At 42.8% G+C, this 22,090-nt stretch overlaps 1 protein-coding gene across 1 annotated transcript in view; it reads right to left on the bottom strand.

Annotated features, from left to right (window-relative positions):
- The window catches only part of LOC122808444 (extracellular calcium-sensing receptor-like), a 193,940-nt gene that overhangs the window by 64,901 nt on the left and 106,949 nt on the right, over positions 1–22,090 (bottom strand). The window lies entirely within an intron of this gene.

Below are 22,090 nucleotides of genomic sequence, written 5' to 3' on the forward strand. Positions count from 1 at the left end.
ATCCCACATGCAGCTACTTCAGATAGTATAATTTAAGTTTCTTGGTCTCTTGTTGAAATGCAAAAAAAAAAAATAAAACATAGATATGCTGCTAATTATAGTATTCCCTTGTGAATTCTCCAGTATGGCAGTTCTGGGTTCATTTTGCAAAACTGCATCCAAAATATAACAACGTTTCATAGATTCAAACATTGGTTTCAGTTTTGCCATAGATAAATAATTAATACTATAAGAAATGAATGTACAATTTATCAGTATATGATTATAGCTGCCATAATAATAATAAAAAAACAATTAAGGATTACTTCTTTAGAGTTAAATAAAATACTTTTGGTATGGAAAATCAGCATGTGCAAAATATATATTTTTTCTTGCATTCTCTGTGAATAAAAATGTATCAAAAATGACACAGCTATCATGTTGTAGCTAGATGGAAGTCAAATAGTGTTTGCAGAAATACTAACCCAGCATCTACTTCATTTTAATATTAATTACATTTGTTTCAAAGTGGGAATTTTATATTTTTAAGTAAATAACTGAATTGTGTACAGCTTTGTCCTTGTAACTTTTCTTTCAATATTATTTGTATTTGTTAAACTGTGTGAAAATGGCATTTTTCTACTCATTATAAGATGTCACCCACATAACCCTACATACTTACAACCTTACATTCAGAGTACTTACTGTACTTCAAAAATATTCATGTCTATTTGTTAAAGAACATATTTGTTCCCTACTTTTTAAAATTATATATGTGTAAAGGTAGCTATAAGTTTATATTTTTACGTTTCAGATAAAACTGTGTTTATAGTACACATCCATCAGTTTTAGTTTTTTCTAACGTCTAGTTTTAAGTGCTGCTGCTACAACTGAAAATTCTTATGATGTTGTCAAAGTAGAATCAAACATTTTTGCCTTAAAAAGAACTTCTGAACTTGGAAAGTGGAAGCCGTCCACTTCATTTTATCACTTGCTGAGTGACTTATTTACTAAATTCCCAACAAAGCTTCTGATTGTTCATATTGAGCATCAGTACAAAACAGTCTATACAATATTTAATATATATTACAATGCATGTGAAATTAATGGGCCAGATTCCAAAGGAATTACTGTCAGTGCAAGTCTGCCCTGATTCCAAAAGACTTGCTTTCAGTGTAAGTGACCTACTTTGGTGTAAGGCCCATCTGTAACTAGACTTACACCAGTGTTAAGATTCCAGAAGACCTTCTCTCAGTGTAAGTGTTCATATACACTGAGAGCAAATATTTTGGAAATAAGCCCAATTTTAATTTAAATAGAATAAAAAGTCTTACTCTACAGAAAGAACTCATATTTGCAAACACAAAAAAACCTTTAATCTGACATGATTTTAAAATGCATTTAATATTTAAGTGGTCATTGAGACCTGGGGCTCTCATGGTATTAAGTTATATGGCCAGAAGAGCTCCAATGTTTTCAAACTGCTTATTCGGGTCTTTACTATAAATGTTCCCAACTACTTCTTTAAAAACAAGCAAAGAAAATGTTTTACCACATGCCTCGGAATGCCTAAACAAGGTATTAACATTTTTTGAAAAATCTTTATAGCATTTTATGCCATAAAGGTTAAAAGTGATACATTTTCTTTTTTTGTTTTGGAGGAGATGCTTTTATGTTACTGGCATAAATAACAAACTGGAAACACTGCAGGCTAAGATATTCCTTTTGAAAATTATTAAATAATTATGTTTACTATAAATGTTTGAAACTGTGCCATGAAGTAATTTTAAATTTTAATCAATTGGCACCTAACCAATAAAAGATCATGAAACATTTTTCACATTCGAAGAATATGAGAATTTGTGCTTTGTATATTATATTCACAATATAATTAAAAATGATATCTGGGCTTGGGGATGGGAATTGCCTGTAGAAGTAATGATTATTAATAACATCATTTGTCACATTGAAAATATTATTGTGAAAGGCTTTAGAGGGACTAAATGGCATAGAAGCTATCCAGTGAAATGTGACATTTATAAAAGTGATAAACATTTCTCATGAAAATATGAGATTTTGTTTTCTATGCCTTTAGAATGAGCATTTTGACTGGTGGGGGGGATTCACTAATCCTCCGTGTAAGACTAAATAAGTCTTACACGGAAACGGCCGTGTAAGAGTATGACATCAGTGCATCATGCATATGCATGAGGGCACGCTGACTCAACTGGAAGGCTAGCACGGAGCATGTAAGACTGCAGGGGGCGTGTCGGACTGCCGAGCAGTCCAAATATCCACGCCCCTGCAACTATATAAATGTGAAAATGACAAGTGCAATGAGCGAGTCCGCTGAAATGTACACATAGCAAACACTACACACCCCCACATACTAAACCCCTTTGTAATTTTAAAATGTAAACTTTATATATTTTTTTATAATTCCCGATATAGCTGCCCGTATTTGCACGTGTTTGCGCGGGTGTGTCCATTGCTTAGTTACAGTTAGCAATTTTGACATTGAAGAGCATAATAAGAAATGTTTATGCAAATTAATCCAAATAGCAATAGTGTAGTGGTAGAGCTTTTGCACAAATAGGAGGCATTCCCGGTTCTAGTCCCACCACTCCCCTTTCTATTTTATGTTTTAAATTAGTATATAAAATAATTCCTGACATATATGAATGAAATTTTAGTAAAAAGCATTGAAATGGCCAATGTATTAGTGAACAATATGTATATATATAAATATAAGAAGGTGAGCAGCATTAAGGATATTGACATATAATTGCCCATAGCTAAGCAGCGTTGTACCCAGTGCAATATAGTTGCCCACAGCTAAGCAGCGCTTTACCTAGCACAATATAATTGCCCATAGCTAAGCAGTGCTTTACCTAGCGTAATATAGTTGCCCATAGCTAAGCAGCGTTTTACCTAGTGCAATAGGTTTGCGCGGAGCTGCGCACCGCGCTAACCAGTGCACTGTCAGGCGTCGGGCAACGTGGAGCAATGTAGAGCAAAGTTGAGCAAAGTCGCCTAAACACAGCCACACCCCCTAGCCTGTCTGGACAGTAGTAAAATAAAAAGCAATGACAAGGCTCGAACCCGGGACACTGTGCACCATAATAAAAGTACTGGACCACTAAGCCAGAACAGCTTAGCATAAACATGCACTGCTAACATACATATACTTATAAATGGAAGTTTAACCATTGCTAAGCAGGTTTGCTGTAAGCTGAGAATTTTCAAAAATGGCCAATCACAAATAAGTGCGGGAAATGAGGCATATTTAAGCTCCATAGGTGGGAATACTCTCCATAACTGGTTGTAGCTCCCATCTGCAGTCAGAATGGCCAGTGCTGGAGAGGGTACTCGCTTTCAAGCGCAACGGTGGGGCATCGAGGAGTCAAAATGCATGGTTTGGCTCCTTGTCCACCATCATGAGTCAAGACTCCTGCAGGGCAAGTTTCAAGGGACGGAGTACAAAGCGGAGGCTTGGAACCGGTTAGCTCATGATCTCACCAGTGCCACAGGCATCCCTCAGACTGGTGAGCAGGTCCGTCACCACCATGCAGACCTGAAGAGATGGAAGCAGGAACAACTGAACCGATGGATACAGGAGGCCCGTGACATGCAAGATGCCCCACTACTGAGTAGGTAGTCATGGAATGAAGTACATAAGAAATGCTATTGTAGTCTATATAATGGATCGGTATGTCTCAATATCCCTTCATTTACTTCACAGCTGCAGGTGTCCGTGCTGCGAATCGGCAAGCCTATGCAGATAGGCTACTAAGGCTGCACCACCAGTCAGGTTAGTAATTATTCTGCATGTATTATTATATAAAATAAGTGAGAGAGCCTGAAAAAGAGTGTTGTAACCCATTAATAAAGGTATAATAAGTCTTGAATAAAGTCTCTGAATGTATTGTAATATAAAATAAGTGAGAGAGTGTGAAAAAGTGTTGTAACTCATTAATAAAGGTATAATAAGTCTGGAATAAAAGTATTCTGCATGCACCAAAATATGAAATGAATGAGAGAGCCACTACAAAAGTGTGTAATGTAATTAATAAAGGTATAATTCCTGGACTGTGTCTGTGTCACTTTCTTTGATATGTTGTTGTACCCTTGCATTATGGAAATAGTACAGTTGTATTAAGTGCTGTCAATCCACACTTGTGTAGGTCCATATAAAGTGGATGAAGGGAATGCCAGTAGCTCTTAAGCATATATACAGTCCTCAACTGTTGGTTCATGGCTAGCATGAACAGGTTAATCTGGCACATGAGTAGCTTGTGATTGTGTTCCCCACAAATGTCAGTGTGCTGCTAGAAATGTAGGGGTCTGTGTAAATGTAGCTGATAATGTCACCTGAAGACAGACAGATATGTAGATATATGAATATAAATGAAATATATAAATACATAGTAACATCTGCATCTTGAACAGTTTGTATGTCAGATACAGGTCAGGTATATAAACAACTATCAAAACCCATTTCACAATTTAATGGACACTGCTTAGTGTAATAATACATGTAGGGGATATATACCTGTAGTCAGTAGCAATGTAGAGTAAAGTTATAAGTATATATAAGTTGTTAATGGAGTTATCTTTTTACACCCTACTTTATGGTCATAAATAATGCCATTCCACACCTAAATGGGTATGTGTAATCTGAAAAACTTTGTTGGGACATATGTCATATTGGTTTATAAATATCTGCATGTACTTTGATGCATGTGCCCTGTTCACATACTACAATCTTGGTGGCCTGTTGCCACCAATCAACCCTGCATGTTCTAAACATGCATGTGTTATGCTTGCTGTTCAACTGTTGGAATTCTTGTGTGTTGGGTTAATGGGAATACTACTGCATGCTGTTACAACTAATTTGGAATGCTGTTGTCTGTTACTAACCCATATTGTCATTAAATCCTGCTAAACATAGAACGTATGGGAAGGCCGGTCCCAGTGGACCCTCCTCTCCCACCTCAGCTGGCGATGGCACCTGGCACCAGCATGTCTGGTGCCCAGCCCGGGACCGCCTCCTCCAGTGGCCCTGTGCCACCTTCGGGTGGAAGCACTGCAGGGGATGGGGCTCGCCCCCCCATGCAAGCGTGGCCAGAAGAGGGCCATCTATCACCCTCAGAACAGTCCGGGCTGTGGTGCGTAGGGAGATCAAGCGTTCAGTCGCTGATCCTCTACGCCAGCTCGAGGCAAGAGTGGCGTGACTCACGGGTAAGCCTGCCCCTCCTATGCAGCCCCCAGCACAGCCACCCTCTGGGCTGTGAAGGTGCAATGGTGACTGCCCATGGGTGGGGATGTCAGTTCCACTGTTGCCATCTGTGGACTCATGGGCTTGCGATTTCCAAACACCCTTTCCCATCAATGGTGTTCACCCACCCCATGTGTCATATTCTGCCCCTGTATGCATCCTGTTTGTCTTGTCTGTTTACCTCCCCAACCTACCTCCCCAAATATACCTACTTCCCCTACCCCACATACCACTCTCACCTGAAAAAAAAAATGGGCAATCTGCTCCCACAAAAAAATTACGCCCCATACATAGCTGCCCATTTTGCACACATGTCCACTGGACACATAAACTGAAATGTAATTGGCAGTACAACATACTTTGTTGTCCTCACCCCTCTCTCAGGGGTGGAAGGTTTAAAAATTCCATCCAAATTATTAGTATATGCACAGCTGTTGCTGTTAAAGAAATGGGCAGCTATGGACCTTCCCTAAACCCGTCCTACACATCCCGAGCTGTTTTCCTTACTGTTTTTCCCTCTTTGTGACCCTTTTTCACCACTTTCCTATCTCCCCATTTTCTTTTCTTTCAAAAAAATGAGCGCGGGGGTTAGCAGGAGTAAGCACTTTTAAGCAGTAGTTAGTGGGTTTGCGCGAGTGTGCGCTTGTGTGCGCTTAGCTAAATATTGCTAAGCGTTGCACAAACCTGCGCAAACCCACTTACAACTGCTTAAAAGTGCCTTAGTCACTCTGCATGGCAGGGCCCTTTTTCTGCTGAGCAGCAAAATAAAACACCTCTGTCAGTCTCGAACCCCGGACCTTGGACACACTACACTGCATGAAGTACCACTAAGCCACAGTAGACATACAACACATTGCTGTTGTAATAAATATATCATACATTACAATGAGTGAATGTAAAGGGAAAATAGGAATGCCATAACACAAATCTTGTTCTGTGGATCTTTACCAGCAGTTGTTGTGGAATTGCATGATATGACTGTGAAAAGAGAACCAGCCATTCTAGCAGGAAATAATGTTACAGTAGCACTTTACAAACCCCACCCAGTATCAGAGCAGAATAAACACTGGCATATTTGAATAGGGCAGAGGCCATACTTCCCAACTGTGACTGCTTATCAGGGATGTCCCTGATTCATAAACAAATGTTAGCTGTGTCCCCCTGAATCCCTCTGAAAAGTACTGACATTAGGCAGAAAAGTGGGGAATTACATTTAATGAATAATGTCAATAAGTAAGAGTAGACACTGCTTGCACATCAGAAAAAGTGCATTAATACATATGCTCTGATTCTCTCACAGTCTCTACTTAATGTATGTAATATATTACAGGTGTACCTCACTTATATGTACCTTTCCCTGAGGCTGTTCAAGTATATACCTCAGTGTATCAGAGGCCTGGCAGAGGCAGAAACACACAGGCATATCAGCTTTTCTGCTGTTACACACTCTGCAAATAGCTTTGGAAGGAGTCCCACAAGCATACCCTTATGTAGGAGTACAACACATAAATATCAAAGGATGTAGCCATGTAATGGTAGCAACCAACTGTGACAATGCCATTGTTCCAGTGCTGAAAAGACTGGTGTGGTACACAGACAAAGAATAATAGGCTAATCTCTGGCTACCATCTGGATATGTCCACAGGTGGGAGCTACGCAGACAGACTACTTGCCTTGATAGACTAACAGGTACACAGCAACCCTGTATGTTCAGCAAGATAAACATCACACATGTACTTCTGCACTCCTACCCAAAAGAACAATATACCTGTGTATTCAGGCTCTACCAAGGATGTAGGTAGGCACACCCAGTACTGAAATTTGTCCAGTTGTCTTGAGCAGCCTGTGCTAATGTCAACACAAAAAAAACACAAACTGTTCAGAAGTGAGTACAGTAATATTTACAGTATAGTAGTTCACAAACAGTTCATGTGCCAGAAGAATACATTGCAATAACTACTTTTGTATGGCAGTTAATTGTCTAATTAGAAAAAAAAGTACATACTCCCATGTATCTTGTGTTAGCATTTGGAGGGGTGAGTAAAATTCTACACTGACAAGTGTGTACTAGAAGCAGCAACATTCAGGTTTGAGTACAACATGCAAATCACTGGCTACAACCCTAGCTTCAGATATAAGAAGTATACCAACCTTCTGACTGACACAATGGTGTCCACAGCAAACAAGCATGGGCCCCACTTTGGAAAGCTGAAAAGGCTATGCCTACCTAACTTAGCATTTTATAGCAGTGGGCTGCTATGACAGTGAGTACTGCAATTACCACACAGTAGGCTGCATGCAATTACTAAATGGTGGGCACCAATTGGTGCAGAGGCCATCACATGCACATGTGCAGATACCTAGAAAAGCAGGCTGTACTTGCTGTCCACACATGCAATAATATCATTGCAGCAACAGAGAGAGAGAGAGAGCGAGAGTGAGAGAGAGATAGAGACAGAGACAGACACACAGACAAAGACAAAGAGACAGAAACAGACAGACACAGAAAAATAACGAGCAACATCAACAGACAGAGAAAACCCAACAAAAAAAATATTTCCTTTAAAAACAGACAGAACAGAGAAATACAAAGGAAAGGTATGTAACACATATGTATTTGCTGGCATGTAGTAGATGTTGTTGAAGAGTACTCTGCATACTGTGAATCATCCATATGTGGCAGCAGTACGTATCTATATGTATCTGTACATGTGCATAGGGCAAGGGACATACTGCAACTGTTTGTGAAGGGTGTATATCTATATATATATGTTGTTGAAGGTTGTTATGTGCATATTTCTATGTAGGTTGTAGTGTGTGGCAAAGAAAACAGCATGCAGTGCTGGTATATGACATGTGGTGGTTAAATGCTGTGTGTATGATTTTTCATTTTTGCAGTGTTGCAGCCAGTGAGGCCTGCTAAAGCTACATGGGCTGAGGACACCTTCAGTGCATTCTGCACAGTACTGTGCACTATTATTACACAACTGTATATCTCACAACTGTCGCATAATTGATATTCCCACCATGAGAAGTGGACTGTACATATGCCTATATGTGCATCTATATGTACAGCAATGGATGTTTATATGTATGTGTGTATGTATGTGTATATATATATATATATATATATATATATATATATATATATATATATATATATAAAGAGAGAGAGAGAGAGAGAGAGACATGGGGTCATACTTACTGTGACAGGTGCCTGGTGACCAAGGCATGGACTGAAGCTCAGTGTTGACACTGCAGTGCCATCCCTTCTTGCCAAAACACTGTACCCATTAACCACCACATAGGTGGTAGTCTACCTAACACCGAAGGTGTGATAAGGGAACATGGGACACAGGTGGACAGTAGCCTCCCCTTTGATAATCACAGTGCCACACTAGTCATGTAATCTGTCTACATGGTACACGTCATCACAAAAGGTGTGTCATCTAGGGAAATATAGGTCAGTGTTCCTCTCTACTCATCACACTGAAAACCCATGATAGAATACAATGCCCCATGTGGTATATACCTCACATGACAACTACAGCAACTGGAAAGGCCACAGACATACCTCACAAAGAGTAATACCAGCCTCAAACAGATGCCCTATGTAGACAGACTCACAAAACCACAGCTAGACTGTGTTGCATACCGCCTACCCAGAGGTGACCTCTGCCTAACATACAGAGCTATGTCACACCCATAGCTGTTGGACTTCCTCCACGTAAACATATTACAATCCCTCCGAGATACACACTCTAGGGCCCTAAACCTTGTCAGCTCACTTAACAGCACATGCTGGAGGGATAGATTCCCATCTCAGAGACATGCCATACTCTGGAACAAACCACCTATCAATAGCAAACAAAGCTCCTCATTAGCAGTTGTCATAAATACTCCTGATGATTGTTTGGGAGATAGGAAATACACCCCGTGAATCACCTCTGTGGCTCTGGTTGACAGGGGCAAGTGAAATTAAATTACAAGTGTGTCAAAGGCTGGTGTAGTGTATGGCTAGGCTGCTGTAGGCCCTAGGGCCAATAGCGTATTATCTTCCTATGACACGATGCACACACACATGTACTTAGTGCAATAATTGCTATGTGAGGTTGACTGAGTGTGATGGTGAATGTGTTGGTGAATGTGTGCAAGTTCTGTTAAGGTGTGATAGCTTAGTGTGAAATTGTTTCTGTCATGGTACTTTGTGTCCTAGCTGTGATCCCAGCAAAAGATGTGTATGCTATTGCTAGGCAGAAAAAGTAGTATGGCATACGGTGTGAAGTAGTCCTTTGTTGTCGACTGTGGTGTTCCATTGTAGGCTAAAGCAATACATGTCTGTTTAGTGAGTGGTACTGCTGGTGAATCCAACTTCCATATGAACTGTAGTACTACCTAAAGCTGAAGGCCTAAACAGTACAGTATGGTGTATGTTCACATTGCTTGGAAACACTGTTTTGTGTGTTCCCTGTAGTCCTCACAGATTACATACCTCAGGCATAAGGTTTTGTAAGTAGTGACACACAGTACTGTATGGTACACAGGTAAAGCTCATCTGGGTTGGCATACATTTTATGTTGTATGTATGTCTGATGTGTGTGTAATTATGCCTGTACCATGCCCTCAATCATATGTGTGTTACAGGGTATACGTGTGTATCTAGCAACATGTATAGTGTAGTACAGCAGTATGCCACCTATATTAACAACTGTGCACATATGTTATGCAGGGGTTTGGCATCAACGACTAGGGTGGTATACTGGTAATACTGTAACTGTACTTTACATTCATTGCAATGGATGACATCTTTCTTTATGCATTAGCTTGATATATACCTCCTGTGGCTAGGTGGTGCATTGTGTCACATACAGTGTGCCATGTACTGGTGTATAGTATTACATACTGGCTTCTCTTTGCTGCTGTGCAGAACATGGTTTGATATATAGAGCGTGCCAGGCACTATCAGCCAGTTGTGGCCTGAGCACTAATATGTGTTATTGAACGTGTGTATCCTCTGACAGCCAGTCGGATGCTATATATGGCAGTTAATTGATATCTGTACTTTGGAATGTTAAGTGTGCCACATGACTTGCTCACACATATTGTTTACTTGTCTTCCAGGGGCATGACCCACCAATGCAACCCGTGTTACACAGCTGCAGAGGATCAAGAAATACACAGCAGCCTGGTGCAGCACTACACCCTGCTGTTCTCTAGAACCAGCCAGGACCAGCATGAGCGGACTGCACTGTGGCAAGATCTTGTTCGTTGGGTAAATGACATAGGCATGCATAACCGGACATATGAGCAGGTACGCCATCACTGCAGTGATTTAATTAGTCATGTCCGGCGGCATGCGTCTGATATCCATAGACAACAGTTTGCTACAGGTGGTGGGGTAGGCATTCATCCCCCCCTCACCAGAGTGGAGGAGCTGCTCATAAGCGTGGTGGCTCCTGGCCAACAACAGGAACAGCAACATACATGTGTCATCATGGAGTCCGGAGCCACCCAGCATGTTGACATGGAGCGTGCAGGTAACATGCCCTATCTGTACACTACTGTTACCTGTATTGGTAGATTATGCATATGTGAGATGTGTACTGTGTGTTTAGCAGTTGTGCTGCCTAGTGTTGTGCAATACTGATATGTGGAATATAATCTGTACGCCTGTGACTGTCGACTGTTGTACTACTGTAGTTTAGCAAACTCACAGTAGCAATGCCGCAGTTGTGGCCACTGACAAACTGTCTCATATTCTTGTAGGTCCCTCTGGTGTGACAGCAAGGCAGCCAGTTGATGCTGGTGAGTGTGTTATAAATGTAATATTGCTAATGAAATGTGCATGTCATAGGTGAGGTGTAGGCCATGTACACATAACACACCTATGCATAATGCATGCTGTGCATGTTTTCTGTGAGACTATGCACATCTCAGTAATGTCAGTAGCTGCCTCAATCACATGCAATACACAGAGCATCGCACACAATTGTGGCAACACCGTACTGGACATTGGATAGGCATGGTTGATACACATGTACACAACATACGCAACTTTGTCATACGCAGGACACCTTAACATGCTACACATGGCGTATCCAGACACCCACTGTAAGGTCACACTTCAGTATCCCACATGTCATCCACACAGCACACATAATATACCTGAGGGGTAGAGACCTATCATGGGGCTGTGCAACACTCTTCAACACATAACACATTCATGTTAGGCAATGCTCCCTATTGGGCACCTTAGAAACCCATGTAACAAGTGGCTGTGTAATTGTGAATGTAGCCACGGTACTGCAGTTCAGGTACAGCATGCTAGGTGGCGGTCTGGCACACATTAGTAGCCTTGAGTGACCACATGATGCATGATGATGATGATGGCTCATGGTACTACACCCCATCCAGTTACAGTGACCACAGTACTACACATAGCAGTCATTGCTATGCATCTCAATGTTGTGTGTGTGTGCAAACATATGCACCTATACACAATATGCATAGCAATCATCATTTGTACAAAGTGACACATATATGTCTTGTAATGCTACTGAGTGTATAGGTCATATGACACACATTGGGTATGTGTGATGCTCAATGTTGCAGTCATGTTGTAGCATGCCATGTCATGGCTGGCACTGGCATGTCCACAATATGTCCTACACTCACCATAACCACTGTACAATGGCCATGTTGAGCAATGGTATTCCATCACGTATACATGCACCACTCATCCTGTGTGTATACATAGCATGCATGTGCTAAACCTGTGTCCACAATTACCTGCTACAGACACAGACACTGTAATCAGAAATGGATATCTATGTGACACACAGATACACATCCAGCCATGGTATGTATACCTGTGAGTGATGGTACACAGGACATTGCAGACCTTATAATACTTGCACAGCAATGTTGTGTCCATGTACACATTGCATTCCAGGGTGAGGCCAATCACTGAAGAACAACACACATGCATCAAAGCCATGCATGCTGTTAATAACAAGGGCTGTCTACACTCGCACTGCATGGTCTTGAGCAACAATTTTTTGGCATGCTGACACATGTGATATGACTGTTTGCCTTGTGATACTGTAACCCACCTTAAACCACTATTGAGTATGTTTTGGATTGCTGGTGGTGTGTGTGGGTATCTGCTGTAGTGAGGAGTGTACTTGTGTGCATGTGTGCATGTGTTCATGTGTGCATGTGTGCATGTGTTCATGTGTGCATGTGTGCATGTGTGCATGTGTGCATGTGTTCATGCGTTCATGTGTTCATGTGTGCATGTGTTCATGTGTTCATGTGTGCATGCTTTCATGTGTTCATGCATTCATGTGTTCATGTGTGCATGTGTGCATGTGTTCATGCGTTCATGTGTGCATGTGTGCATGTGTTCATGAGTTCATGCGTTCATGTGTTCATGTGTGCATGTGTGCATGTGTGCATGTGTTCATTTGTTCATGCGTTCATGTGTGCATGTATGTATGTGTTCATGTGTTCATGTGTGCATGTGTGCATGTGTGCATGCGTGCCGACATCATGTGCAGGTCGTAAAGTGTGTTTCCTGTCTTCCTCCCACAGGTGCTGTGTTAGGGCTGGTTCACTGCAGCAGGGAAACTGATGTCACTAAGCCACATAGTGATAATGAAGATAGGTGTGTGGAGGCACAGGCGTGTTTTCCAGGGTCTGTCGTTGGGCCACCAATTGACAGTACACAGCTGTCCACCCCATCCATGCATACAGTCATAATGCCCATAACTGAGGGACAGCATACAGTTGGCATTGGCCAGGACAGTGTGGTATCCATGGCACATGCATCCCAACACAGCAGCCATACCCAGATGACTGGAAGGGTACCACATAGGCAGATGTCCAGGGGTTCTTGTAGGAGCACTGCTGCTTATCATGCCACTGGCAGACGTGCCACAGGTATGACAATGTCACGCATGTTCCAGGCTGTCATGGAGGCACAGGCATGTATGGAACGGTACACCAGACAGGGACTAAGGGCACAGAGGGCACATAACACCGCTGTCATTGACAGTATCCATGACCTAGCAGGTGCCATCCATCATTACACCGAGGTCACTGATAGACATTGGGGAGAGACATTAGATACCCTCTGCAATGTCATGTCCATGTGTCAGGACAGTGCGGGATGGTTGAGACGACGACGTGGACGTATGCCAGCAACATCAGCAGCTGGCAGTCGCCACAGATGTCCCTCAAGCCACAGCCGCTCCCGTAGTGCCAGTACCAGCCCCAGCAATGTTGGGGGTGGGCTGTCCATAGAATGTCCTAGAAGACCATGTGCAGGTGGCTCTGGAGAGTCCCAGCAGGGACCTGTGTCCAGTGTACATCCATCCACCTCTGGGGATAGTACCCAGTCTGGCTTAGTACCTGATAGTGTCAGTAGCACCCCTGCCAGGCACAGGTACCGTATCCGTGGCCAGAGATGGTGATCTGTAAAGCCTGGCAGGTACAGTCTGTGGCTGTCCCAGAAATACCCGTACATGGCAGCCACATTGTGGAACTGTGTGCATGCAGACACACACACATACTCCAGACACCTAGGGCTAACACATACCCACACACATTACAACAACATTTGCCCATTCCAGTATTCTTGCCCCTCACACATACACACACACACATACATGTCAAGTGGATGGTTCACTGTAGGCCTCTGGCAAACCAACAACACACCCTGTGCATATGATGAAACCTGTGCTGCCTCCTGTCATCTGTAACATCGATGCAGGAACAGGCTACCATGGGGCTGATGCACAAGGTGTCTATATAGCAGTATAGCAATGTTAGCATGTTGTCAGCAGTAGAGTGTAATGATATGCTTGAAGGTGTAGCTGAGCAGGCATGATGAATTAAAGCTATGATTGTCATTGTAGTGTTGTTTACACCAGTGTTGGTTCCAATTGTATATTGTCCAGCCACGTGCCACTTGGCTGATGTGTGCAGTATTGGCAGCATGTGTTAGAGAGTGGACAGTATGTGTGGGATGTGTGTAGCACAGATTTGCAGGTGTACAGTTGTGAACATGGTGGAGGTGCACTGTCTGCATGTACATGCATAGTGGACACATGGCCAGGGTGACATGCTCTGTATTACACAGTAACACTCCATAGTTTCTGCTGGTGGCCAGTATGCATTGTACTACACACATTCCGGAACCTGACTACACATGTGTGTATGACATGGTTTTACACTATGCTGTGGGTGATACTGTTACTATCTGTCATTGTTTTGCATTCTGGTAGTATACATCACTTCCACAGCCTGACCATAACCAATCATTAGATGATGTCTTGACAACAGACACACAGATGTAGGACACGTAGCAACATTTGGATCCTTCAGGTACTATACTATGCCAGTAACCACTGGTATTCACCTGCACCCATTACTGACACCACTCCTGTTTGGCATATAGCTCTCTTAGGTACAAGCAATCACAGTAGGGATATGTCCGTCCACATCTGGTAATACATACTGTGGCCTATAATGCATTCTCCAGATGACACACAAATCCTGCACAAGGGTATCATACAGACAGATGCCTGTTGTCAAACCCATGCTTTAAGCCAAGCTAAGCATAGTCATCCACCTTTACGGAACATATTATCCCCACAGTACCACATAGGTAGTAGCCAACAACATGATGAACAGGTACCGATGTGTACATGCAACCAAGTGTTATGTCATCTGTCCTTTGTTAATCACATTTCCAAAGGTATTTTGAGATCTCTCGGTGGATCACATAAGCAATAAGGGGTCTTCATGCATATCCACACAGGTTGTTCAACCCCTGTTATAAATAGTCATCATTGACAGACTTTGCTGCATTTGAACAGGTCTGACATATACCTCGGACACAGACCCTCACACACACATTCCAATAGGAACCATAATGACTTTGTGTGACACAGATGACCTAGGCCAGGGATCACTGCAGTGGCTGGGCTTGTCACAAGCATACAGATGTGACCTAAGGTCTGGGATGCAGCAGCACAGTCTGGCAAGGATGACAGCTGTGTTCTTGGAGAAAGCAGGGTTCCCACACATGCAATCATTGAGGTAACATGTACGTATATGTATTTGCCACACATCTAGCTCAGATGTGCAATGCATACTGATATGTCATACAGGAGTAAAAGCAAAACCCACAACACATTGACCAGCAGTGTTACACACATACAACACACACACTCACCAAGTGCAGGATTCAAACCCCTACCTAAGTACTTCATGATACTAGAGAAGTACCCATTCACACGACGCGCTATACACATTATTGGGAGTTCTTTTTTCCACAGGTATATTTGTAGGATGGTGACATCATCAGACTTGACAAAGGTTAGTTTACCACTTTTGAGGTGTTTCACTGCTCTCCTAAAAGGTTGCTCCTTCTCAAGGAGACCACACACAAACACACACTTGTCCAGTGCAGGATTCAAATCCCTACTTAATTACTTCATGATACTAGAGGAGTATGCATTAACATGACGTGCTATACACATTACTGGGAGTTCCTTTTTCCACAAGTATATTTGTAGGATGGTGACATCATCAGACTTGACAAAGGTTAGTTTACCACTTTTGAGGTGTTTCACTACTCTCCTAAAAGGTTGCTCTTTCCCAAGGAAACCACACACAATTGTCTAGTGCAGGATTCAAACCCCTACCCAACTACTTCATGATACTAGAGGAGTACATTAACACAACACGCTATACCCATTACTGGAAGCTCTCTCTTCCACAGGTATATTTGTAGGATGGTGACATCATCAGACTTGACAAAGGTTAGTTTACCACTCTTGAGGTCTCTTACTACTCTCCTAAAAGGTTGCTCCTTCCCAAGGAAACCACACACAAACAGTTGTCCAGTGCAGGGTTCAAACCCCTACCTAACTACTTCATGATAGTCAAGGAGTACACATTAACACATTGTGCTATACACATTATGGGGAGTTCTCATTTCCACAGGTATATTTGTAGGATGGGACATCATCAGACTATATGAAGTGTGTTACATTAGGTGACATTAGATGGGCTACATTGAAGGAATGTCTAAACACTTTGGGCATGTGATCATCAAAGGTGAGTTTACTATCTACCTGTGTCCCCAGGGCCATAATGACTTTCTCCGTACATGCTGGATTACCACCTATGTGGTAATTTGTGTGCACTTTGTTTTACCCAAAGGGGATGACTATGCCTTCTTTGCCATTCAGCTTGAGGGTGTTGTTTTGACACCAGGTATCTGTCTCTGTAAGACACTTCTGGAGGATGTCTGTGTCAGCTGTACAGTCGATTATGGACCACAGTTACCATTCATCTGCAAACCTGTTCAGTCATACACCTGCCGTGCTTCCCTGTACCTCTGAGCAGTATCTACTGAACAGGTGGGGTCCCAGGACCAAGACCTGTGTGATGCCATTTGTGACTGGCTTAGAGTTGGACATGGTACCTGCAACTATGAACATGTGTGTTTGATCTGTGAGCCACTTGGCCACCCATCTTGTGACATAGCTGTTATACAGAGCTGAGTATATATTTTTTGGTTATAGAGTTTAATTGTTGCTTAGATCTGTGTTGAAACTGTTGTCTCACTGTTCTGAGAGACTGATAGGCAAATATACAGAGCTGCGAATATTTTTTTGGTTTTAAAGTTTGTACTGTTAGTTTTTGCTTAGATCTGTGTTTAAACTGTTTTGTCCCACCCAGCCTCCCTATTTTTGATTTGTAGTTTAAATTTGGTGGCTTTTGCAATTGCCCGCCCCATTGTAGATTTGATCTGGGACACTCCCCTGTCCCATCTCTTTACCACATTCTACCTAATAAACTCTTTCTGCACTTGCTTTTAGTCCTTTTTCATTTAATTGCATTTTTTAAACTGTGTTTGGTCTAATATTGCTGCATACTCAAGTGTGCTAGCTTGCACTGCATGTGAATTATTTTTTACTACCGTTTTTGCTACTTTTCTGTAAAAAAAAAAAAAAAAAAAAACTGTAAGCCTGTTTCCTACCTTTCCTGTAACTAGTGTTCCAGATACCGATTTGCTGTATCCAGGACTGTATGTAAGCTTCTGAGTCCCCCAAGCCTTTCTGTGTTGGAGGGAAGCCTTCTAGCTTATCAGTGGGAGTGGTAAGCACTAGGTAACCTGTCTACCACATAAGTAGTGGTTCTGGCAAAGAATTTGTAGTTATTGGCCGTTTGGGCAATCTTTTCCATCTCTCTCAACTTTCTGATTTGAAAGCCTGTATTTGCACTTGTTTCTGTCCTGTAACTCATCTAGTGCAGATACAGATTCTTAGTTTTAGCACTTAAATTTGCTTGTTCATGTTCAGCACTTGTTCAGAACTTGTAAGCACTAAATAAGCTACTAATTACTATAGCACCCTATCTTCCTCATTACCTAGAGGAAAACAGTTTTTGTACTTGCTTTTCTCACTTGCTTAGAGAAAAACAGGTCTTGTACTGACTTTCCTCACTTATCTAGAGGAAAAACCCTGCAACTCTCTTTTTGCGCTGTCTTGTGCACAGAGCAGCATCAGTTAGTTGGGGTATACTATTCCCGGCTCCACAAAGTCTGCACTGTTAATTTTCCCTTAGAACTAGGCAAGCCTCAACTCAAGTGCTTCAGATTAGCTGCTCTTATTGCAGCACTTGCAAAACAGAAATCAGCACTTGTCCTAATCTCCTAGACAGCACTATTATTCTCCAAATTTCCTAGACAGCACTATTATAATATAGCATAAGACCCTCGATCGTCCACATGACTTAAGTTCAATTTACTCTTCAAAGCATGTCCAGAGGTCAGCTTCAGGTGCACTCTCCAGTTCATCTGGCGGAATTGGGCATCCTGAGGCAATGTCACAACTGCCTCATGTATACAGTCAACCCTCTCCTCTTACCTCTAGACACAAACACTTGTGAGAGATGCAAATACACAGCCAGACTGGAGGCTAAGCACTCTCAACCCATGACTGTAACAGACAGTCAAGAGGATAAGGGACACACTTGCATCACACCACCTGTCACACATGAATCTACAGAACAAGCACCGGCAAAACATACGCATAAATACACAAAAACATATTCGGAGGCACTAGGTACCAATCTGAAAAAGAAACAGTGCCCTCCAAAGCAGACAAGCAAGCAACCTGCACCCCCAAACATAAGCCAGAAAACACATAATTCACCTCAGCAGTGTGCCTCACAACAGCCCTTAAGGCAAAACACCATACCTAACACGCTAGTAATAGGAGACTCTATAGTAAGGCACACGGATGTTCCACTCACCAGGCTGAACAAGGAGAAGGTTACTGTCAGCTGCCTGTCGGGTGCTCGGATCCGCCACATAACACAAGCACTTAGGTTACTCCAGAACAAGTACAAGTATGATGCTGTCATTGTACATGTTGGTGTGAATGATCTAAGACGTACCTCCCTGGACTACATGAAAAGAGACATTGAGGAGCTCTCTGATCATGTAGCCCAAGCTGGTATGACCCTGACCTTGAGTAGCATACTACCTTCACCTAGAATGATACCACAATACAAAGACAAAATGATCAATTTCAACAATTGGTTAAGCTTCTGGTGTCATTCTAAGGGGATCCAGTGTCTGTCTGGCTGGGATGACATGATAGACAAGCATCGCTATTTTGCCAGAGATGGGTTGCACCTGTCACACCTAGGTTTTCAAATACTGGCCAAGGCTCTTGCCATCCCCATAGTGCCTTTTTTAGGCAAGGCTCAAAGGACAAACCAACCACCATAACCAGCACAGGTAACCAAAAACTAAGGGTAATGCTACTCAACGCCAGAAGTCTCAACCTCAAAATGCACACACTCGAAGCTCTCCTCAGCATGGAGAAAATCAATGTTTGTGCAGTTGACGGAAACCTGGTTCAAGGCTCAAGAGAGCACCCCAGCACTGCCAGGTTACAATTCATATCATACCTTCTGGCCTCAGTTACCGGATCGCAGTACAAAGGGAGGAGGTGTATCCATATTCATCAAGGATACCCATATCTCCAGGTTAGTAGCGCAGCATGATGCCCCAGAGATCATCCATGCGCAACTATCAGCAGGCAAAACCACATTTCAAGTCGTAGCCTGTTATAGATTGCCCACCATGTCCCAAGATGCTCACTCTGCATTCATTGAGACATTGGAAAATATAAAGGTCCTACCCAACACCATAATCTTGGGTGATTTCAACTACCCTGGTATAGACTGGGTGACCTACCAGTGTTCCAACTCCTATGCTCAGCAATTCATAGAATTTATAAATTCAAATGCCGTTGAACAACTAGTATGTTCCCCCACTAGAGGGGACAATATATTGGATTTAATCATCACAAATATGGGCGCCCACTGTACCACACCTGTTATCACTCCCTCCTTGGTCAGATCCGACCACAAACTGATAACCCTGGACATCCTCACCCCTCCACCTCCCCCAGTCAAAAAAAAACATAGTCAAAAACCTTTCCAAAGCAAACTTCTAACTACTTGCATCCGAAGTGGAAAGCTTCACTATTCCCTTGCAGAAGGATAATGATATCCAGGATGCGGAATCCTACACCAAGGCACTCTATATGTATCTTCAGGATTACATGGACCATGCTATCCCAAATAAAACCAAGATTCCTTCCTCAAGCAAGAAGAAACCAGTCTGGTGGACCCCGGCCATAAGTGAACTTTACAATAAAAGGAGGAGACTTATACAAAAAAAGGCCAAATCTCAAGTAGAAAAATCATCCCTGATCAGCATTAGTAAGAAATTGAGGGCCCTCATCAAGTCAACTAAAGCTAATTTTGAAAAGAAAATTGTCAAGGATGCCAAGGATAACCATAAGGCCTTCTATGGCTACATCAAAAACCTAAATGGCAATGCTCAGGTCTGTTCTGAGCTAGTACAAAATGGAACAAAATACACTGACCCTTCTGACATTGCCAACATCTTGGCTGACAGGTTCAGTGCAAATCCCCCCCCCCTCACCACCTACAGAGCCTATTACCATTCCAGGGGATTGTGTAAGCCCAATTATTACTGATGCATTGGTTAACAAGGCTCTATCTAAAGCTAAAAACACTGCTTCCATGGGACCAGATGGTGTCCCAGGCTGTGTCATACGTGAGCTCCAAAAGGAATTAACCCCGCATCTTAATACCCTGTTCAGTCTCAGCCTCTCCACAGGATATGTGCCCAGAGAATGGCGCACGGCAATGGTGGTCCCATTACACAAGGGTGGGGCCACAACTGACCCTGGGAACTACCGACCAATAAGCCTGACCAGTCTGATCTGTAAGGCTATGGAGCGAATCATTATGGAACTCATAAATGGAGAGATTGGGAACCTCCAGTCGCTGGACCCCACAGAGTTCGGCTTCGTCAAGGGCAGATCATGCCTCCTGAACCTGGTGGATTTCTTTGAGACAGTTACTCAGGCTATAGATAAGGGAAAGGAGGTACACATGGCTTACCTTGACCTTGCTAAAGCATTTGACACTATTCCCCATTCGGGTATTATTGATAAGCTCACCAGCCTGGGCATAAACCCTTAAGTCACAAGATGGATCGCAAACTGGCTCTCAGACAGATCCCATAAAGTAAGAGTAGCAGGATCTATTTCCGAATCCAGACCAGTAACGAGTGGTGTGCCTCAGGGCTCTGTCCTGGGGCCCCTCCTGTTTGGCATATACTTCTCAGAAGTACAGGCAAGCATGGAAGGACTGTGGCTGACTAAGTTTGTGGACGACTACAAACTGGGTGCTATAATAGAGTCTCCGGCTGACATGGAGATCCTCCAGAAGGGCCTAAATGAGACTGATGCATGGTGTCAAAGCCATGGTCTCAAGCTAAATGCAAAAAAAATGCGTAGTAATCCCCTTTGGAAAAAACAGAGTACCCGCAAACTACAACATAGGAGGTAATCCCCTGAAATCTGAAGAAGAAATAAGGGATCTAGGGACCCAAGTAGATAGCCAGCTTTCCTTTGATAACCATGTTGCCAAAGTGGTTAGAAAATCCTTCTATGTGATCCATCTGATTATGAAAGGGTTCGCATCAAGATCTAAGGATGTAATGGTGCCCCTCTACTCTTTCCTCATCAGACCCATTATTGAGTACAAAGCACCAATTGGAATGTACCTGGCTAGACATCTCCAGCAGCTGGAGAGACCACAGAGGTACCTAACCAAGAGAATTACTGGCCTCAAACAGTTGCCCTATGCAGCACAATTGAAAAAGCTAAGACTGTTCTCTGTTGCATACCGCTTTCTCAGAGGCGATCTCTGTCTAACGTACAGAGCCATGTCCAACCCAGAATTGTTGAACATGCTCCATCTTAGCAAACCAAATCTACTCGAGCTACATGCTCTAGGGATATAAACCTCAACAAAACAATGAATAGAACATGCTGTAGGGATAGATTCCCTTCGCAGAGACTTCCCTTACTATGGAACAGGGTTCCGATCTACATAAGACAGAGCCCCTCACTATCACTCTTCAAGAGGAACCTTGATGAGTGGATGGGTAACAGAAAGTTCACACCGGGGATCACACCAACAGCACTACTAGATAGGGGCCAAGGGTACTAGCTGCTAGTACAAGGGTCTAGGGAACTACTAAAGGGGCGGTGAATACCACACAACATGGCTGGGCTAATATATGCCTTCGGGCAGATAGCTCAGTATCAACCTATGAACCTATGTTCAAGCTGGTACACTTGTCCATGATGACAGAGTGGGGAATGGTGTAGTAAACCCTTAGTGAGGTCCAGGTGGGCTGTG

This window comes from Protopterus annectens, chromosome 8.part0, assembly GCF_019279795.1.
Source record: "Protopterus annectens isolate FY-2018-M chromosome 8.part0, PAN1.0, whole genome shotgun sequence".
Classification (NCBI taxonomy): domain Eukaryota; kingdom Metazoa; phylum Chordata; order Ceratodontiformes; family Protopteridae; genus Protopterus; species Protopterus annectens.